Here is a 20,971-nt window from a genome sequence, read left to right on the forward strand (position 1 = left end):
TCGTTCCCTAGGACGCTAGGCTGACGTCATCGCATATGATCGTCTGCTACTATCCCTCGTTCCGTCGTCTGCTCTTCCCATTCAGACTCCAGACGGGAATCTTTACGAACGTTGGGTTTAGGGATTTCTTTTTGCTCTTTTCTAGTGCGTCGCCCTATTCGAGCGGCACATGACGTAGTATTTGCGCGCATAAAAGGAACCGAGCAGGCCATCACGTGACGCTATAGAGAAGGAAAAACAAAACAGAATAAGACGCGCCGCTGTTCCGCGGGGCAGTGGACATGGCGGCCCCGGCGAGCAGACGAAAAAAAAAACGATAACGGCGCCGGCTGTGCGAACGGCGCGGTTGGGGAAGGTAAGGTGTGATTACCGAAGTGCGCAGTAACGCCGTTCGCGAATGGGAGGGAGGGGCCAAGGGTGGATGGGGACGAGGGGCGTGGTCCTGTAGGAATGGGCGTCGCTATAAAAGCTCCACGCCTTTCGACTAGTCCCTCCTCCTAGCCGGAGTTTTTTTCAAAACTCCACCCCTTCGAGCAGACGACGGGCTCGGGTAGCAGACGACGCACATCGAGACCAAGCGGCTTGTCCGAGAATAAACACGCGACAACCATGACATTTTGGGGGTGGAACGCGCCGTGTAGACCCCTCTGCGTCTACCAATGGCCACGGAGTAGTGGTTTCGGGGCATGGCAGGCGAGCAACCTCGAAAGAGGATGGAGCTACGAAGCAAGTCGAGTCCTGGTCCACCTTTGAAGCACGCGCCGACGGCGTGATCGGCTCCACTCGTCGTGACGCCCTCAGCGAATGTGAAGGTAAAAGAAATATAACGGAAGCCAGCGACGATGTTTAAAGACGTTTCGGCAGTCGAAAGAGAAAAGGAGCGACGCAAATCTCAAAAGCCCGGGCGTATTCAATGGGAATGCATTCAAATGTGGGTGCGGATTCATATGCCTACATGTTTTATAGAGTTTAACGTCACAAAAGAACACGTGGCTATGAGACAAGCCTTAGTGGAGGACTCGGGATTAATTTTGTCCACCCAGAATCATTTAAACGTGCACCTAAATCTAGGTGCACGAACGTCTCTGCGTTCTGCCGCCATGAAAGTGCAGCTATCGAACCTGAGACCTCGTGTTCAGCAGCCGGAACGCAATAGCCACAGAGCTATTAAATATTTTAGTTCTCGCGAGTTATGATTGTGTAAGAAAATGCGCATGAGCAGAGATGCATGTGACGCGTTTGCTATTTTGTCAACGGGATCATACGCACGACATAAATCTGATCTGGCTATTCACTTAATAGCTGAAAAACATTATTGTCTGTCCTAGACTTTATCAATATATCAAAAGCTAAGAAGTGACAGCCCATGAAGTTTTCCCGCTAACGCTGATTCAACAACGGCGGGCTTCACAACTACGAGCTATGAACGGCAACGAATGATTCTTGCTGAACAAGCATTTATTCTGGCGCGTGGAACCTGAAAAGTCAATTAAACCGAACAATGTTCCAACTGACAGTAATTCCGACAAATTCCTGGACCAGCCTCCTTAAGTCGCAGTATGTACGTCTGACAACAACCGTTATCCCCATCGGCTCGCCAACGCGAGCTCAAAACGGAGTGGTGCCTGTAAATCAGGCTCCGCCACCGAATGAGGCACGCGGTGGCAAAGTATCTCCCGGAATGCAAATAAAATAAATTACTGGTGAAGGAAGGGGTCACAATTATTTCCACAGAGAAACAGATATTCAGGAAAATGTTCACACATTTACTCACTTGAAGAATTTGATGCGTCTCTCCAAAGACGAGAGCAACGAACGAAGACACTAAGCAGCAAAGTCAAGTGAACTATGGCGAGGCCACGGAGGCTGATCGAAGCGAATTTCAACCCACAACCATCTGAAGTCTTCTGCGGGGCACACGTTCAACGGCCGTGACCACGACAAAACGGTCACTGATTACGCCACGGGACTAGAGAAACTAGCAGGGGATTGCAATTCCAAGATCACCGCGCACCAGGCTGTGAAACCGATAAGTGCTACCTCTCGACGTGAAGCTGCCTGGCGGTTTTGTTTGGTGTCTCAGAAACGAACCGGTACAGCAACAACGTCCTTTCGCAGATAAGGACGTGGCGATCCAGAAGGCCCCCAACTTCACACTGCAAATCGAGAACGCAGCAGAAGCACGTGAAAGGGGAACGTAAATACGTTCGCAAAACTAAAGCAAGTACCTTCTATATGCAAAACCAAGGAAGCCTGGCAATCATTACAATAATAATAATTTAAAGAATCAGAGCTTCGGGCGATGCGACGCCCAACACAGCCCGGACACTCGCGCAACTACTGCAAAAACGCACACACGCCGAAATGTCGTGGATCGAGGAGCGGCAAGTCGCAATAGCTCAAAGTAACAACAGTGTCTAAGTTCCGCGACAACTTTTGACGGCGGCTCCAGCATCCGTTGTGAATCACCGGGAATCAGCGAACAAGGCGTACTCGCTCAACACCTTAGCTAGTAGGCACATATAGGGCACATAAAGTCATGATCCAGCTACGCACCGATGACAGGTACTTAGGCTTCAAAGTTGACTACGGTGAAGGCCGTAAAAGCGCATCAGTGAGACTACGCTCAGAGCCAAGTACACAGGACCCTCCACTGGCCCCAGGCAAACAACGTTCTCCTGTGCAAACGGTCAGGCCAGTCTCTTCCAGTGCTCGGCTGTGCAACATTGGAAGCAACACACAAGGATGGGACCTGCACACTACCTTGTTGGCTATCAAAGGAGCAGGACGCAACCTCCTCGAGAATATTATTTCTCGAGGACGCAACCTCCTCGAGAAATCGCAGATATTAACTCAGTCGACTAACTTGTTTCCAAACTCCGGGACAGGCACAAACCTGTCCTGGGTAGGCTACGATCAGCTAACGCGCCACCGAGCGAGAAGACCACCGCTTGTGGATTTGGCACGGATTGGACGCGCCCAATCCCAGTGGCCGCGTCGAAGTACCACGCTCAAAACACCGTCCAGCCAGGAAGGTCGGCAGCCTGGGACCGCTCCGCCGCCCCGAACAAATGTAGCGGCGGTCGCCTGCGGGGGCGACCGCCACACTGTTCAACGAAGTAATCCCAGGACACAAGGGTCCCGCTGTACAACTCGAGCTTGTGGAAGGAGCCAGAACCAAAGCTTCTCAAAGCACGGCCGGTACCTTTTGCTCGGCGATCTGCTGTAGAAGACGAAATCAATCGACCGCAAAATCAAGCAATAACCGAACACGCTGAGCATTCTGATTGGGCAACGCCTATGGTACTTCTTGACCGGCAGAAAAACGGCCCACTGTGCAGAGGTCACGACTGCCCTTGTACCTGGTATCGAAGAAGGCGGTTTACCAGACTCTCACAAAAAGACGCCATTTGAGGGAAGGCAATGTCTTCAGCACACTGAATAGAGCGCAGGCGTACCTTAAACTAAATGAACTCTGGAGGTAGCTGAGACACGCCGACAGGAACCTACAAGGTCAAACGGTGCACATTTGGAATTTCCGCAGCACCGGCCAATTTTTAAGCGGAGCTTTCTTTGCCTACTTTCCAATGGTTCCGCTGGGTCGGTTAATCGCTGGTGGGGTTCTGAACGATTGGACCCAACCTCACGTGAGAAAATAAATAAAAAACGAAGCGCGCCTGACGGCGAGATGCGAACTTTGGCCCGCTTGCACAGAAGCCAGATGGACTAACCATTAGGCCACAACTGCAAGTACACTACTCTCGTGCCAACACCAACTGGCGCGCTCGCACCGTCGCCACGTGTTGATTATGATAATTTCCATAATACGACACGTACCCACAACGGGAAGTCCGCCAAGAAGTGGTCGGTATGTGCTGTGCAAAAGCCAACTAGGTCTGAGATGAGTAGCTCTGATAACGATTTCCTGTGCTACGACACACAACACACGACTGATTTCTATACTAAGGCACACACAACGGGTCATCGGCAAGGAAGCGTGTCGGCGTGCTTATGATGATGATTTCCATACTGCGGCACATACCAACAACCTGGAATTGGCCAAGAGGCACGTCCGCGTGTTGATAGCGCTGATTATTTCCATACAATGGCTCATACACAGTGCTGCGGGGTATTGGCCTAGAAGCGGGGGATACATATCATTGCCAACTTGATCTTTCAGAGGATCGCCATATGTTGATTACAATATATCCACCAAAGCCTCACTTCACTTATGATTCCAACACGTGCGTTGGATCTGTAATATTTCAACGCTTCAAGGAGACTATGGTGCCTTGTACACAGGCGTTTGCGTGCGCTTAGATGACACGGCCATGGGTGAAAAAAGCACCGCAGAATACGCATTCTGGTTAGAACACGTTCGCAAGATTTGAGACAAATTTAACTAGCGCTAGGAAGGCGTAGGACGAGAGCGGAAAGCACGCAGGAGACGATGCTAGAGCTCAACTAAACTGAAGCCCATATAGCGCTAGACTTAAATTTAGTCGGAGTCTATATATGCCTTCCTATAGTGCTAGTTAAGCATGTGTAAATCTTGGAGTACAACCCAACTTTCTATAATTGTTCACAAGAGGCTGCAAATCTCTAAACCTTCGCCTCGCAATGAACATGCCGATGCAGCAGCACGATTTGCACATGAGGAGGGCTTCCAAGAGTATATACCATTTTCAAGAACAGACGCAGCAATGAAAATTTGTATGCTTGCAAATGAAGCCATAAGATCTTTATGGAACACACTAAGCTTAAAGCACACACGTCTGCACCGACTGGACCCGTCCCTTCGACTTCGACCCCCATTTGGACTCTCTCGACTCGAGACAACAGTGCTTTGCCGACTGTGGCTTGGTGTCGCTTTTACAAGATTTTGCCTTCCGAGTCGGTATGGACGAGAGCGCAGCTTGCAGTCACTGCGGCGGCGAGGAGACTACAGAGCACGTACTTTGCCACTGTGCTCGATACAGCGCGCACCGGCTGTCACTAGCGGCCGTGTTGGCACGTCTTGACGGCAGGCCACTTTCAGAAGAGACAGTCTTGGAATGCCGACATGAACGGTCGTCGCACCAAAAGTCCGTTAAGGCTTTTTTGACCTTCTTACGTGACAGTGGCCTATTAGAAAAACTATAGTGATCTCATCCCCCCCCCCCCTTTTTCTTTCACGTCGTTATTTTTGTCCCCGCTCTCCTTTCCGTCTTTACTTCCCCTTTCCCTTCCCCAAAAGCAGGGTAGCAAACCGGAGGCTTTCTCTCACTTGCATCTCTCTCTCTCTCTAACTCATTCCTTGGAATGCTGGCTTTCAACATGTTTCTGAAGCACACCACAACAATAGCAAGCTGTCTCTACGAGATCCTTCCGGAGACAACATGAAGATAGGAGGAGACGCAGCAGCAAGAAACTTTAGACCAACTTAAGCGATTGCTTCTCACTCAAACCGTACTGGCTCACTACGAGCAAAGAAAATACCCTCCCGTCCCTTGCAACGCTCCGCCTTACGGCGTCGGATCTCTCCTTTTGTTAACGTGCTCACCAGAACAGAACGGCGCCGATCGCGCTTTCTTCTACAACACTCGGGCCGGCACAAATTGATCATGCTCACCTAGCTGTACCCTCTGCAGATCACAAGTTCCACAAATATATATACTGAGAAGAAAAGTAACCGCCGTCACTCACCATCAACCACAGCTTGGCATAGTTGGCCCGGAGAAGACAATGGCTCAAGTCCTCTCACCGCGAATGACACGATGGTGAATCGAATTATCTGCACACGGCTGCACCACTATCTACTGGCAGAGAAAAGGCTATCAGGACGTAGATGCCCTGAGGCGATTGTAATTACCAGATTACGACGATGAACCATCAGACACCGGACGACACGCGAGCTTCCACATCAACGCTGTCGGTGTTGCTTCTGTACCAAGCGACGGTCGGCGATGAACGCCCGGCCTGATTATTATGTTCAAATGTCACGTGGCCAGAAACATCACTGGACCGCGAAACGCAAGCGGTAGCTTGGCAAAGGCGCTCGCGCGGCTACGCGCTTACGTTATCGCAACCAGCCGGCCGCCTATACACATCGCAGCACAAAAGCGGACCAAGCACGAGCTGCGAAAGGGCCAACAGTTGGTGCGAATGACAAAGAAGCAGCATCCTAGTAGACGGGGGAATGTTCGCTATCGCGTACTTCGACGTGAAGTTAGAACTCGACGTTGCGTGCGTGGGTGAGAGGCTGGCGCGCTCGTTAGAGCGAAGCGTTCACGTGTTTTACAGCGACAAGCTGTGGACGGCTAGGTTCCGGAAAAAATTGCGAGCGTCTATATCGAGCCGTGTACATCGAGAATTTCTCCCCATACGTGGGCCGACACCGAAAATAGTGCAATACCGGGCCGATACGCAGCGGAGGTGAAGCAGGCTTTAAGCACTCCGCCAGCTTGCAAAATAAGTTCAACATCTTAGGTCCACAAACAACCCGTATCAGATATTAAGCTGATAAGAACAGATACCGCACTTTGAGCCGCGTTGGCAAAGTCTACCTTTGTACTGCCGCGCCCTCTCTTTGTCGGCGTTCCAAGTGCTTACGTATCTCCTTCCCTTCCGCTCTGCCCTGCTGTTGGTCCCGTGAGCGTGCTTCCCACCAGGACCGCGAAGCGAAAAGAAATGCGAACCGCCCACGTGGCCCCGATCCCGCGAACTTCGGACGTTTCATCGGAGCAACGCCCACGCAGGTTTTAGATAGTTTGTGGGAAACCAATTTTGTGTGGCCTGTGTTGCGTGCGGCCGCTTGTGGTTTTCGAGTGACCTCACAACCTTTACTGCACTGCGGGACGTCGACCAGCGCACGATCGCCTTGGCTACGTTTGAGCAGTGTGTGCCCTCGGAGTGCGGTTACGTGCGCGTCTGCTCAACTTGCCGGGATTCGTTAGTAGAAGGTGTCGTGCCATATTTTGCAGCAACGCATGGGTATGTACACCCCCGGTGCCTCGTCATCTTGCGAGGCTCAACGTCGTGGTGGAGACTAGTCGCGCGTCGTTTTCCATTTATGTGCATATGGCGCTTGACGCAAGGCGATGGACAGTTGGCCATTAAGGGACTCCCATGCATAGCTTGGCTGATCATCCACCTCCACAGAGTGGAATGGCACAGATTTTCTTTTAAATGGAAAGAACTGTGAATTCACTTGGGTGTACAGGAGAAACTCCAAGCTTAGCCACACTTACTGCAACAAAAGTTGGTGGAGTAACTGCGGCCAAAAAGGAAGACAGCGCTTCTTGCGAGCGCCAACAGACAGGAGGCAAAAAATCGCTTTTCTTGACAAGCACTCTTTCTGAAGTCCACCTGAAATGCAAGAAATGCACCTTCTCTTCACGCGTGCACACGATGCATCTCTCGTTTATTTTCGTAACAGCATGAATAAATCTCTTGGCTGCGCTCTGCACTCGTGCAGTTCACAGCCCTACTTGCCCGGTGAAAATAGCAGCGGCCTCAGCGCACGAACGAGAGGCTCGCTTTGGCACAAAAGTGCTTGGGCTGTTCTTCGTTCACACGATATTAAAGATGCAAACAACGACTAATCACTGAGCAGCACAACGAACGAGGTCGCGGAGCACCGCTGCACGTGGCATTCGCTCGTCGCCATTTTGGATTTGAGTGGCTTCGCCAGTATGCATCTCAGAGGCGTTCGTGGCCAATAGGTTGGCTATTTTGACTGAGTTGTAGTAGAAACAGATTCAGGAATTTCTAAATTGGCAATTCTTACTGGAGTGCCACATTATGCGTCATGCTTTGAGGAATATACTTTGCCTTTTCATGCGAAAGCATCAAATAGCCCACTGAGTGAAAAAGCCGGCGGCGTCTGTGGCAGCCATAGAGTTTCTCACTATAACACCTAGAGGGAAATCTGGCGCCATCGTCTATGGGAGTTTCCTAAGGGGCGATGTGCCGTCATGGGAATGACGGTATATGTGTCTGCGAGGCTTGTGTTGGCTGGTGTTGTAAGAGCCTTCGTCTAAAACGTGGATATGGCAACACAAATAACGCGTTCTTAAAGTCAAATCTTCATAAAATCTCTCCATCCACGCATATTACATCTTCCAGCAAAGTTTACTCACCCCCAATGCACAACCAAGCGAAGAAAAAGCAAGAACAGACGACCAACTGTTCCAAAGCGAGCACTAATCTTGTCGTCTGTCCTCCAACTTTAGCGGCCCGCTGATACCTTTTACGTTTCATATATTTGTACATGCAATAACAAGTTCTCATAGTTAAACAAAACATGTTTGTGTGTAATAATAAAGCTAACATGGCGTTTTACGTGCTGTTTTAGTAGAAATTTAATCATTATGACAGACCGAACAGTGCTTGCCTGGCTCTCCGAGAACGATGCCAACCCGAAGTCACAATATACCGGCATTCCCATGCATACCACAGCGCAGCAGCGCCAGATTTCCCTCTAGGCAATATAGTGAGAAACTCAATGGTGCCAGCTAGACAACACTTAGATTCGCATTGGCCGCGACGCCACGTCACGAGCGCGCCTCGACTGAGCAGATAGGGCAACGCGACGCAGTGTGCACACGCTGTTCTCTGGATGCCTGTTGTGTCATTCGCACGTTCCTTGCCTGCGCGAGCTGTCGCCTGCGCTCTAACTGCGCCTCGGTGAAGGCCAAGTCAAAACGCGCATGGCGTGTCAACGCGCTCGCTTGACCGCGACGAGTTCATAATTCGAAGGACCGCCGAACGGCGGTCAACTGGACGTTAATACTTTCGCATTCACAACTCATAAGAAGTGCCTAGGTGTTCTCCGATTTTTAAAGCGAAAGCTTTACTGGCCGCGAACTTGCGATTTCGCCGTGGCGGTGCTCCGAGGAGGCACATGACGTCACAACACGCGCCTCGCCGCGGATATTTCTCTCTCTCGCTCCCCAGTCAATGTACTGCGCATGCGCCACTAGTAGCACCGAGCCACAGGTGTTCCGCCGCTGCGCAGCGCCGCGCCACCGCCTCCGCCGTTTGGTATGACGTCACGCCACGTTCCTCGTTGCGCTCGCCTCCGCTCGCTTCGCCAGCTGCGTCGCATGCCTGATAATATGTCGGAGGATTGAAAAGGAGAGCTCGCATGCGCCGCAACCACAGTTGAGGCGGAAGTATGGACGCGCCAATTTCTGATAAGCAGGAGGAGGCCTAGAATCGACATCGGAACGAGATGAACAGGAAACGATTCGATCAGGAAACAGACGAACAGCGCGCCGAACGACTGGCTAAACGCCGCAACATAGCTAGACAACCAGACTAACCTGGACTTGCAATCAAGATTAACCAAGGCTGACCATGCTATCCCTTAACTTTCACTACATATATTCTGGCATAGCCGAGCTAAGCCACTGCCAATTTCTTTTTATTAAAAATTCCATGAAAAATGTTTTTAGAACAGGCACATGTCGAGAAACACGTTTACCTCCGAAAACCTGGAGGCGTCGTGGTGCTACACGAACCTGCAACCTTTTGCATATGTTTATATCTGGCCTCTGGAACCATGGCCACCATGCGACGTACTCTTTTTTGTCTGAAGCCTTGTCAAGACCACCGTTTACAGCTACGGCAAGAAAACACTCGACAAATGCTTTACAAGGCAATTCGATATGTCACAGAGGCGGACACTCACCGGAGATGTGTTCCCGTCTTACGGACAAAGAGCGAGCGCACCTCATGACTGCAACAACCTCACTCTCGTAGCTTAGGTGATCATGCCACGCTAACCAGGTCCTCACTTTCTGACGCGTGACTGGCCACAAGAGAAGGTAGCCATGAACAGTGGCGCAATAGGTCGCGTACGGCGGCGCAGACTTGAAACAAACAAAAAGAAAGAACTAAGAAAGCGGTGCGACATGCAGTGCCGTGAATGCCAGACTACCACCGTGTGACAGACACAGCAGAAGTGCTCGCCAAAAGCTTCCATTCCAGTTTGCTTGCTGACTTCGCGGGACGCACACGGTCGCACTTACCTTAGTCGCCGTGAAAGCGTACAAAAAGCGGAGGGAGAGGCGTCACGTGACCTGAGCATCGCTCGCGGCTCCTGTAGCTGCATTACGAAGCTTCTTCGCTACGTCCGCCCTGCCACAAGAAGTCCTCTCAGACAACGCCCGAGAGTCTGTTTCTCTCTAGAAACAGACTCTAGAGAGTGTTTCACACGTGAAATGGCAGAGATGCCGTAACATCACTAGCGTGCTACCCTGCAACAAATGACCACGCAGAACGCCATGTGGGAGAAGTCAGATGAGCACTCGTGCAAACAAAGAAGAGACAAAGCAAGGAGAGGTCTATCAGACGAGCGTCCGGTTTTCTACCTTACAATGGGTGTAAAGGGGGAACAGAAAGAGGCAGAGAGTGAACACCGCGTGCACGCAGCAGGATGTACAGGCCGGCTGGTCCAGCTGAAAATGGTGCGCTACCTCACGAATAGGTCTCTGCACGAACGACGGATGTGGCCCTTGACTTTCAAAGAAAAAATGGTTTCGTTTGCACCCGGTTTAATGCGGTCTGCAGAGGCATGCGTTCCACATCACTAATGATTGCAGGTGCGCAACAGCTGTTCATTGGCTCCTTCAAATCCACAGGGGTCGCACGCTGGTCTATCGGCCACTTCGATGCGTTACTGATAAGCGTTCGTAAACGCCACACCCATGGTCATAGGCGGTAAATGAAATGTGGAGGCGGCGCGAGAGAGGCAAGGAATGCTTTGCTTAAAGGCAAGCCAGCTCAGAGATGCAGCACAGCCACTGACAGACTGTGGCACAGCAGACGACATAGGAGAGGCAACACCACAAGACAGGTTATAGAGATTTGCTATTCCTCGGCCACGTAAATGCTTGACCCGAAAACAACGCTGCAGAAATTCTGAGAACTGTCTACTAGTGCGTAAGCATTCTTTGGCTTGGCTGGTACTTCGCCATTGCTTACACGCTTTTCCTAGCTTATTCACGCCTACCCATCGCTTTTCCCGTGCCAAACAAATGACACCCATGTACTCGACGGTGTGGAGATAAGTTGCAAGGAAGCTCCACGGCACCTACAAAGCGATCGTATCGGCTGAGCGGGAACGCCGTCGCAACCGGTTTCACCCCAGCGGACTTTCTTTTTTTAATACGTAATCATTTCTACTCTCACCGAACAAGGAAAACCATCCGTCCGTTTCATAAAACGATCGCTTTCAAAATAGCGCCCGCAGAAGCGAGCGAATTCACCGTCGCGCTGCCTCTCGGCGAGAACACAGCGCTCACGAAGCTATCAGCACTCACCGCACTTGGCTCACATCGCAGATCGATTTCGACATCCGGCCCCCACGACCGTGCTATACGCAGCCGCCGCTGGGGTACGGTTGATCGTACGGTACCTGATTAAATTAAACTATGGGGTTTTACGTGCCAAAACCACTTTCTGATTACGAAATTTGGACCACCTGGGGTTCTTTAACGTGCACGTAAATCTAAGTATACACGGGTGTTTTCGCATTTCGCCCCCATCGAAATGCGGCCGCCGCGGCCGGGATTCGATCCCGCGACCTCGTGCTGAGCAGCCCAACACCACAGCCACTGAGCAACCACGGCGGGTTCGGTACCTGATGATTCGACGCGGATGAATAAGGCGCTAAAGAGCAATAACGGCTCACAATGATCGTAACGTCATCAGAGCACCTAGCGCCGCCAACTGCAGTAGTTTGCTTGCGTCATCAATTAACCCAGCGCCGCCGTCCGCAGCAGTTCACGCCGCCGCAATGCTGTCGTTTGTACTGGCCGGATCAACTTTCATAAGGTTGATGACGACACCGGGCTACGTGGAGATGAGCAAGTGGCACAATGCTTAGGCATACGTGACTCCCAGAGTAGTTCGTGCGTGAATTCTTTTCCGTTTTTTATTTAGTTTTTCCTTTTTTTATTTGCTACGGCCTTAACGTGGCGACGACTAGGTCAAAAGTTTTAACATCCCTGATCATCTATTATTGTTATTATTAAACTATTATGATATGTACCCAATAAGTTATTCTTATTTTCACACTTCTTATACTCAGCAGCCCTAAAGCAGGCTTCTCTGTACACAGACCCATAATGCGGTAAAGTGTTCAAGGCAGCCTGACGAGAACGGTTTCTCTCTGATTAACTTATTTCAATTATTATCACTCATAAAGATGCCAACCATCTACATTTACACTACTATAACGATCAAATGTTTTCGCAAACTACGAATTTTTGTGCAGATACAAGGCATTACACTTTTCGCGTGACAGACAAATTTTACTGGGGTTCTCGCCAAAGAATGGCTTAGGCATTAAGAGGAAACAATAGAAGCGAGGAAATGCGACGCTAAAGCGCCGCATCTCCTCGCGGCTGTGGGCTCCCACGCACCCGCAGTTTCCCCATCAATGTTTGCGCGAAGGCATTCACAAAGAACTCGCGCCTGTCGTTTCTTTTATCAAACGCGTCTCGACCTCTGAGCGGAGGACAGCAAACGCCAACCGACACGATTTCTCCATTTTCCCCTTGATTCGATGCGCTATTCGTTAACGTGAATTCAATGGATGCGAAATCACCCACTCGAGCTACCTCCGACTGCGATGCGACTTCTCGGCGCATCATCCCCGATCACGTGAGGCGCAAAAAAAGAAGTGCGGGCTCGGTACTAACTGCGACATGCATGTCAACGCGGCTTCTCCGACTGTCAACGTGCCGTCAAATCACAGCTTCTGCAATGTTGGTCACGCATTGCCCGACCTCTCGCTCGAGCTGGGGCTCGCTGTACACCTCTCTAGGCCCAGCACGCCACAGCGGTTGCTGCTGCGACGAAGCTCTCATTTTTACTACACTAGGAACATGCGCGCCCTCGCTATTTCACAGAAGTTGGGGCTCAATAACGAACGCAAAAAAAAAAAAAAAAAACTGGACAACACTGAGATTGCGAGAAGCTCGATTGTCTACCACAATCCTTATCTAATCACGTAGAGAACTCTAGCGTAGCTGCTGCCGCTTGACCATTGGAGTCCCAAGAAGACCCAAGCCGCGGTGCTGCTGCCTTTCTCGAGTTTGCAAACGAATACAACTCATCACTTTCAAATTTGCTATCTTTGCATACAGCAAAGATAGCAAATCCTCTCAGGAAGAAAATCTCTAAGATAAGTTCGTGTCCTTTAATGTTTGCACAATTTCAACTTTACCCTGATATATACTTTTAATACGTGAGCATTAGGAGTGTCAAAATAGAAAAAGAAAAGCATGTGCGTAAATGCGGTCACGAGGTAGAGGTATATACGTCGACCGATGCGATACTTCTATTTCAGAGCCGCCTCACGAGACAGAGCCGGAGCACCATACGAGCCAAAAGATGATGAGTCGTGAGTACGAATGACGACGACGATATGCACAAATAGCGCTCACACTGGCGTGGCGCGTTAGATGGTCCACTGCGGTAACGATCCTGCGGTGACCAGCGGGCGTGAGTGGTCCGTGTAAATATGTGCCAACAAATTCGAAAACGGAGTAGGCGGGCACGGTAGAGGCTGCAGAGGACCGGCTGGAAGGGACGTCGAGCGCTTTCCGTGTTGGCAGGACGCGCGGGAGCCAACGTACATGGCGACAGAGATGGGAAGGCCCGGCCACAAACAGCGCGTCTTGACGCGGTCTCGTGAAAGCCCAAGTCGCCAGCCGTAGCGTCGTCGTGAAATGCTTCTAAAAATTGGGAGTGAGCGAGATATGACTGGGACCCATCGGTTACCGGATCGAAATAACGCGCCACCCTGAAGTTTAAACCATGAAAGTTGTCGTCTTAAGCGACTGTCGCGGGGTCGTGCTAAGCCAGTGAGCCGGCCGATCAGCGTACGGTCTCGAGGGTGACGAGGTCAGTATACAGAAGAAAGTCTGAGGCAACTCACACTTTCAGAGGAAGACTGAGGCAACCGACTGCACCGGGCTAGTGGGCGTGGCCAGATGGTGACGTGCAGACCGAAGGTGAGGCATGGGAGTTTGGCGAAAGCGGGCAGCGCGACAAAGCATCGGCACCTTGATGTTGTTTGCCGGACCTATACGTGACAGTGAAGTCATATTCCTGTAAGCGCAGTACTCAACGGCCGAGACGTTCAGACAAGGGACGACAACCAACAGAGAGCATGATGGCCGGTCACAATCGTGAAATGTTGGCAGTAGAGATAGCGTGAAAATTTCTGTATGAACCACACGATGACGAGGCATTTCTGTTCTGTGATGGTATAGTTGAGCTCGGCAGGGGACAGAGCACGACTTGCATAAGCCACGACTTCTCGGACTTCCGATTCCGCTGCAGCAGGACAGCGCCAATTCCATTTCCAATTGCATCAGTGTGCAGAATAGTAGAGGCGGTTGCACCGAAATGACGCAGCATTGGCCCTGACGTGAGACATCGCTTCAGGGTCCGGAAGGCGGCTTCACAGTCGTCCGACCACACAAAAGACGCGCTCTGAGTCAGAAGTTTGCGAAGAGGAGCGGCGATAGTGGCGCACTCACGGGCAAAGCGACGGAAGTAGGACGCTAGTCATAGAAAGCTGCGGAGGTCTTTAAGTGTGGTTGCGGTGGCGGAAACTGAAGCACTGCAGCGATCTTCTCGGGATCAGGCTGAATGCCATATTTACAGACGACGTGGCCCGATACCTTAATATTTCGGCTTGCAAATCAACACTTTTTAGTATTCAGCTGCAGACCAGCCTTTGCTAGACACGTGAGAAATTCGTGTAGGCTTTGTAGGTGCGGAGAAAAGCTCGACGAAAAGATGACAATGTCGTCGAAGTAACAAAGGCATGCAGGCCTTCCATTTTAGACCACGGCACAGTTCAAGAGGCATCGCGCAAAGCTCGAAAAGGCCACTAGGTGTATATAGCAAACGCAGCCTTTTTTTTTTATCAGGCTCCTGCCACTATCTGCCAATATCCGGAGCGCAAGTCGAGGCTCGAAAATATACTCGGCACTTTGTAAGGTATCCAAAGCCTCGTCGATACGAGGCATTGGATAAACATCCGTACTGATGATTTTGTTTAGCGCCCTGTAATCGGTGCAAAAGCGCACAGAACCATCCTTTCTTTTTTTAACAAGCACAACAGGAAAACACCAAGGACTTGCGGAAGGCCTTATAATGTTGCGTGTGAGCACGTCATTCACTTGTTCTGTAACTCTTCGTTCGGAAGATGACACATACGGGCGACGACGAATGATGCGAGAGCGGTCTCTTTCGATTCGTCGAGTAGATATAACGGTCCGACTCAAGCCTCCCGAAGAAACGTCAGAACAAGCTTCATGCTTCATCAAAATGGCGAGGAGGGCATTGGTTAGGGCCGAATTGGGATCTGCACTCAAGGTGGCCTTAATTGTCAGCGTCGCTAACATATTGCACTACAAAAATCGACACTGTGTGCACCAACTATATCCCAACATCGCACTTTGCTAATCATCGACTGCACCTCCCTTCCTTCGGCGTCATTTATACAACTAAGACAAGCAGTTATTCACCCCGCGCATTACGTGACCTGCCTTGCTACCATGACGTCTTCTTAATCTCGAAAATAATGTCGGCTAACCTCGTTCGCTTTCTAATCCACCCCGTTCTCGCAACTGTCTTTCAATGTAACGCCTATCATCTTTCGTTCCGTCGTTGGTTGTGCAGTGCTTGGTTTCTTCTGAGTTTACTTGGTTATGCTCCAAGTTACAGGCCCATAGGTGTTAGCGCCGGCAGACTGCAGCGACTGTACACTTTTCCTTTCAATGTCATCGGTAAGCTGCCAGTCAGGACTGGTAGGCGTCTGTCTGTCGTATGCGCTCCTACCTATTTTTGTTTTTATTCGCTCGGAAATTTCCTCCTCACTGTGCAGACAGCATAAAAGCAGTCACCAGCTGCGAGTGTATGTGTCTGCGCGTTTACGTAATCAGTGAGTGTAATCATGACTATCCCCCAGCATGCCAGGTCATCAGCCAGGCTAACGTCTCCAGCATTTCATTCAAGTTTGTCCCTCTCTCACCGGTGAAATGAAGTGAACCCCGAAGCCAGCTTCTCCGCATAGAGAAGCCCATTGCGGATAAGCTAGCTTTCACTGAACGCCTTTCTGGAGAGCGAACACAAGACGATCTGGGTAGCCGCGCACGCAGTGGGGCCTGCCTCTGAGGTACGTTGGACGTGACGTACGCAGGCTCTCGCCCCGACAGCGTCAACTGTGCCCTCAGAGATCGCAGCGGCGTACCTTGAGCGAAAGTCGGGCTGGTGCAATCTCAGAGGCCACAGTCTTACCAGAGAGTGTCCTACAAAAATTACCAGAGGGAATTCTAGCCGCAACAGTAACGAATGTCCCGCTACCACGGGAATGGTTGGCAATATACGGATTTCTCTCATATTTGTGCTTGAGGCTTCAAAGGTGCTTGCAACGTTATTTATTCAGCTTTTACCCAAATTTCCAAGCAAGCAAAATTTTCTAAACACAGCAAGATGGTGTAAAAAGACCCGGTGTTCATGACGTGTTTCCGGCTCGCTTCCGCTTCACGCAGACAGCAAAAGCATGACCTTCGAGATCTGTATTTGTTACCCAGAAGAGGCCGTTGCTGGGGCATGGATTCGGACACCATGTATTAGTGTCTCCGCAGATGCGCAATCCTTGTGAAATTTTGCATTTATAGCGCTACTATGTTATGGAAAATTATCTACTCGCAAAGTCCAAAAAGTCGCTTGAAGCCACGAGGACGATGCTTAGGCAAATGAATGTGCTCTACCCGTCATTCCTACGCGGTGTGAACCACCATGCTAACGACTACCGTAGACCACTAGACCCCCCCCCGTTTAGCTCTAGTGAGTTTAGCAGAAAATTATACGGCCTACACAGCTCTACCAGGCCTCTGGTGCAGTGCAAATAGCGTTATCAAATTCTTTAGAAACCCTCGAAGGAGGTAAACTCAGCTCATATACAATATGCTTCATGTAACTAGAACCAAACCCTAAAAAATAAGAGTGGCACACTTTAGACAAATGTGAAGAACAGAATATTATTCGTACACGTGTTGCGTTGCTCAGGCTGTTTTACAGCGAAGATGTATATGGCTAGGGTTCCGTGCATTTTTCTTCTCCATGAAATAAAAAACTATCCTCAATGGCTCACACCGCCGCAAGCACTTCTACCTCCGTAAGCAAGCAAAAATGCAATGGCTCATAGCCCCGTAAGGCAGAGGCTACAAGCACTCAGCAGAGTGAAGCGAAAATTGCTTACATTCTTTCTAATCACGCATACAATATAGATAACAGCATGTCGAAAACTTTCGTGAATGGCTCATACCCCCGTCAGCAAGCAAAATATACAATGGGCCATAATAACGCTGCGCGGTTTATGGCTACTCACTTTGAGTGGGTGAGCTACGTTGACACTAGCCCTGTGACGATCGTGGGAGACTTCAATGTGGACATTTCAAAACCAGACAAGAAATGGTTCACTCAGTTTCTGCTAGAAAAGTTTCGTTTGAAGTGCCACACCAATCCAATTCACTCAACAACGGTCGTGTGCAGATTTAACTTAGACCAAGATTCTGTGCAAGGCTGTAACCGAACCAATCAGTGTATGTCACAGTAATCGCAAAGCTATCGTCACTACCATTACCGAATGATGAAAGAAAATACATTTACCCTTGTCTAAACCTGTGTGATGTGCTACAACTTCGCTGGTCATTCACGTTCACATAGTAAAATGGCTCCTCTTTTCTTTTTTTTTTGATGTGCGATTGTTAGCTAATTGCTTAAGTTTCATTATGTAAGATTTTAAATACGTCTTTTAGGACATAAATCTGTATTCGAAAAGTAGTGGAACGTGCTCAGAAACATCCAATAATGTCGTTTCCATGTCAATATCTTTTACGCGGTTCCTTCCTTCTTTTTTTTTTTTCGGGCTCAGAAGAAAGCCCACGAGATATGAAAAAAAAAAAAAAAGAGAGATCACGACGCGCGTGCTTACAGTCTTATGCATGCAAACAAACTGCTCATTTGTTCTTATGCTCCATTTGTGCTTTTATCGAACGCTTCGTAACGTGCAATATAATGACAGAAACTTGCTGATGATATGAATACTATAGCATGCGATGAAATAAAACACCGTTTTATATTTTTCGCAACAAACAGCTCATAATTATTCGAAAACTGTCACCGATACTAGATTCGATTAACTTCCGGCACTATCTGATTCTTATTCGATTCCGTCTGAAAAATATTGTTATTCGCATACGTCTGCATCGCAGCAGCTACTGGCGTCACAGAAATTTGTGCCGCAATAACGTGTTAGTTTCCAATCAATATACGATCACTAACTAACGGGCCCTCAATTATAAAACCCACCACGGCCGTTGCGATGCTAATCACGAGGCCGCGGTATCTAATAGCGACCGCATTTCGACGGGGGCGAAATGTAAGAACACCCAGGTGCCGTGCATTAAATGGGTAAAGAACCGCAGCCTCCCCAGGTTGTGAAAATTAATCCTTAGTCCCCGGCTACGGCGTGCCTCCATGACAAGGCTGGGGGGCGGCACGTAGAACCGGAGAAATGTTTTTTTTTTATTGAACTTGATTACAAAGGCTGTTACTCACGAAGAACGCAAAAACTTTCGCTGCCCACCCCATTGCTGCGGCTGGCTGTGCTCACCTCCACGCTGTAAAATTAAAATCCACAGCTACGAGTGTTTTTTATTCTTTCAGTCTTGACCACCAGGACAAAGGCGGTTTAAGAGCACTAATAAAAGCGCAGTTGATCGCCTCTAAACCATTACTTTTTACAATTACCAATCATTAAAAGTGATCTTAACATTGGCCACAGTTGCAAAAAGGTAGCTCGCGTCACTATCGTCTTTTACCTACGGAGCGCACATAAAACCGAACCACTCGCATTCTGTTCTGTTGCTCCGACCTTCCGTAATGTCAGCTCGTTACTTCGAAGAAAACGGTATTTTTTATAAAAAGGTTTTATCTGTAACTTCGTAGTAGAAAGCTGCAAATGAGGCATCAAAATACATTCGCTGTCGCTTTATTGATCGTAAGCTAATCACTAAATTTCATCGCTAGAAAGGTAAGCCTTCTCAATGTAAAGAGGCTCTGAACAGAAATATTATTTGAGATGCATTAACAAATAACGCTTCCACAATAATGAGACGCGAGCAGAGGCCCGGCAAGCTAGAAAGACGCAGTAACAAAATACGGGTGGCGACACCACCTTGGAGTTCCCGCACCATGATGCCGCCATGACGTCACGGAATTTCACGGTATCTACTCGAGCTTATTAGATTCGTTTCTTTTCTTCGTTTTCTTCTTTCAGGGGTAAAGGCAGAAGTGCGTACTAAACAACAAGCATTAGACACCATCGCCGGCTTTCTTCGGTCAACAGGAATACGGCCCTAGCCAGAGAAGACACGGAGTACCTTGCCCTATACGTCTACCAGCCGAGGTACCTTAGTGGCTAATAAAGGGAAAATGAGACATCCACCCGTTCGTAGCAATTGCTACAAAGGAACGCATCCGGGTTCCACGAAAGAAAAAGCCTCGCAGTTGAAGAAAAATTCGTCCTGGTCTGGGAATCGAACCCGGGACCACCGCCTTTCCGGGCCAGTGGCGTTAGTGGCTTAGTACCTTAGTGGCTGTGGCGTTGTGCTGTTGAACTCGAGGTCACGGGTTCAATCCCCGGCCGCGGCAGTCGCATTTCGACGGGAGGCTAAATGCGAAAGCGCTCGTGCACTTAAGGCATTTTAGGTGCACGTTAAAGCTGATCTCCGAGCGGTCAAGATTAATCTGGAATCCCTCCTCACACGAGAATTTTTTTTTTTTTGTCGCTCACATGACCCTCCCCAGTCGGGGAGCGCGGTCAGTTCGCCGGCGGCACACCACGGCGCCAACCAACGGGAAAGCGCCTGCGCGGTCCCACCGACCGGAACTGCATGCGTCGCCACGGTACGGATCCAGAACTTGCGAGAGACGTGGCGTCAGCTGCTACAACTTATCCGTCACGTCGGCTTCGGGATGGGCGAATGCCGACGCGACCATTGCTCGCCAAATGGTGCAGGCACCCACCTTCTCAAAGTGCCACCTGCGAACCAGCATTTCACTCAGCAGGCTGCACTGGCGACAGCTCGAAACACTCCAGGCCTTCCTCAGAGGCCTACCAAGGCAGACGAGGGAAGAACCTGTACGTCACGCAACACTAGTGCAAGCGACAGAAGAACAGAAGGCCCCGAACAGTGCAATTAAGCAGGCGTTGATTCACTGCAGCCGGAACTAAAATATCACGCAACCTTTACAGCTAGCGGAGGTATCACCCCAGCTACGGTGGACCCCAGTGATCGCACCTTGGGACGGCATACCGGTCACCCAAGCACCGCTTGCCAAGCACCAACGGCAATGGGAACACCTGGGTCAGTTGAAACAAAGGGCTTTCTACACAGACTGCTCAGTGGCGGAACACGAGGAGCCGACGCTTGTCGCCACTGCCTTCCACACTGTCCACCAAATCGAACACGACGAGCGACAGAAACGAGGACGTCAAAAGCTCGGAGCTTGAAGCAATCGAAAACATAGGCGACTCTCGTACCACGACCGCGTGTATTTACACCGACGGCCAAGTGGTTACACGCACTTTCCGACGGGCAACGCGAATCGGCACACGACGACACACACCATTCAACAGAAGCGCGCGAGAACTTGGCCAACCGAACAAAACTAAAGTCCCAACAACGTAGACCCTCAGGCCAGACGAAAGGCACGCGACGCAGTAACACGCTAGTACACGAGCGGGGAGGGGGGGGGGGGGGGCAGTGGAGGCGAGCGAGAAGACAGAAGAAGACCGCTGCTTCCTGGCACACACGGCACACGGAAATGGGGCCGTGTGCACGCAAAGCCTTCTCGAAGGCACAAGGCGATGGCGCTAACGGACACAGCCGCC

The 20,971-nt window shown here is 50.1% G+C and overlaps 1 protein-coding gene and 1 non-coding gene across 4 annotated transcripts in view; both read right to left on the reverse strand.

Annotated features, from left to right (window-relative positions):
* The window catches only part of LOC126517380 (uncharacterized), a 147,965-nt gene that overhangs the window by 102,409 nt on the left and 24,585 nt on the right, over positions 1 to 20,971 (reverse strand). The window lies entirely within an intron of this gene.
* LOC126518428 (U2 spliceosomal RNA) lies at positions 6,361 to 6,543 on the reverse strand. Its single transcript, XR_007596394.1, has one exon. It is a non-coding gene; the product is annotated as a U2 spliceosomal RNA (small nuclear RNA).

The sequence above is a fragment of the Dermacentor andersoni genome, chromosome 11 (assembly GCF_023375885.2).
Source record: "Dermacentor andersoni chromosome 11, qqDerAnde1_hic_scaffold, whole genome shotgun sequence".
NCBI lineage: Eukaryota > Metazoa > Arthropoda > Arachnida > Ixodida > Ixodidae > Dermacentor > Dermacentor andersoni.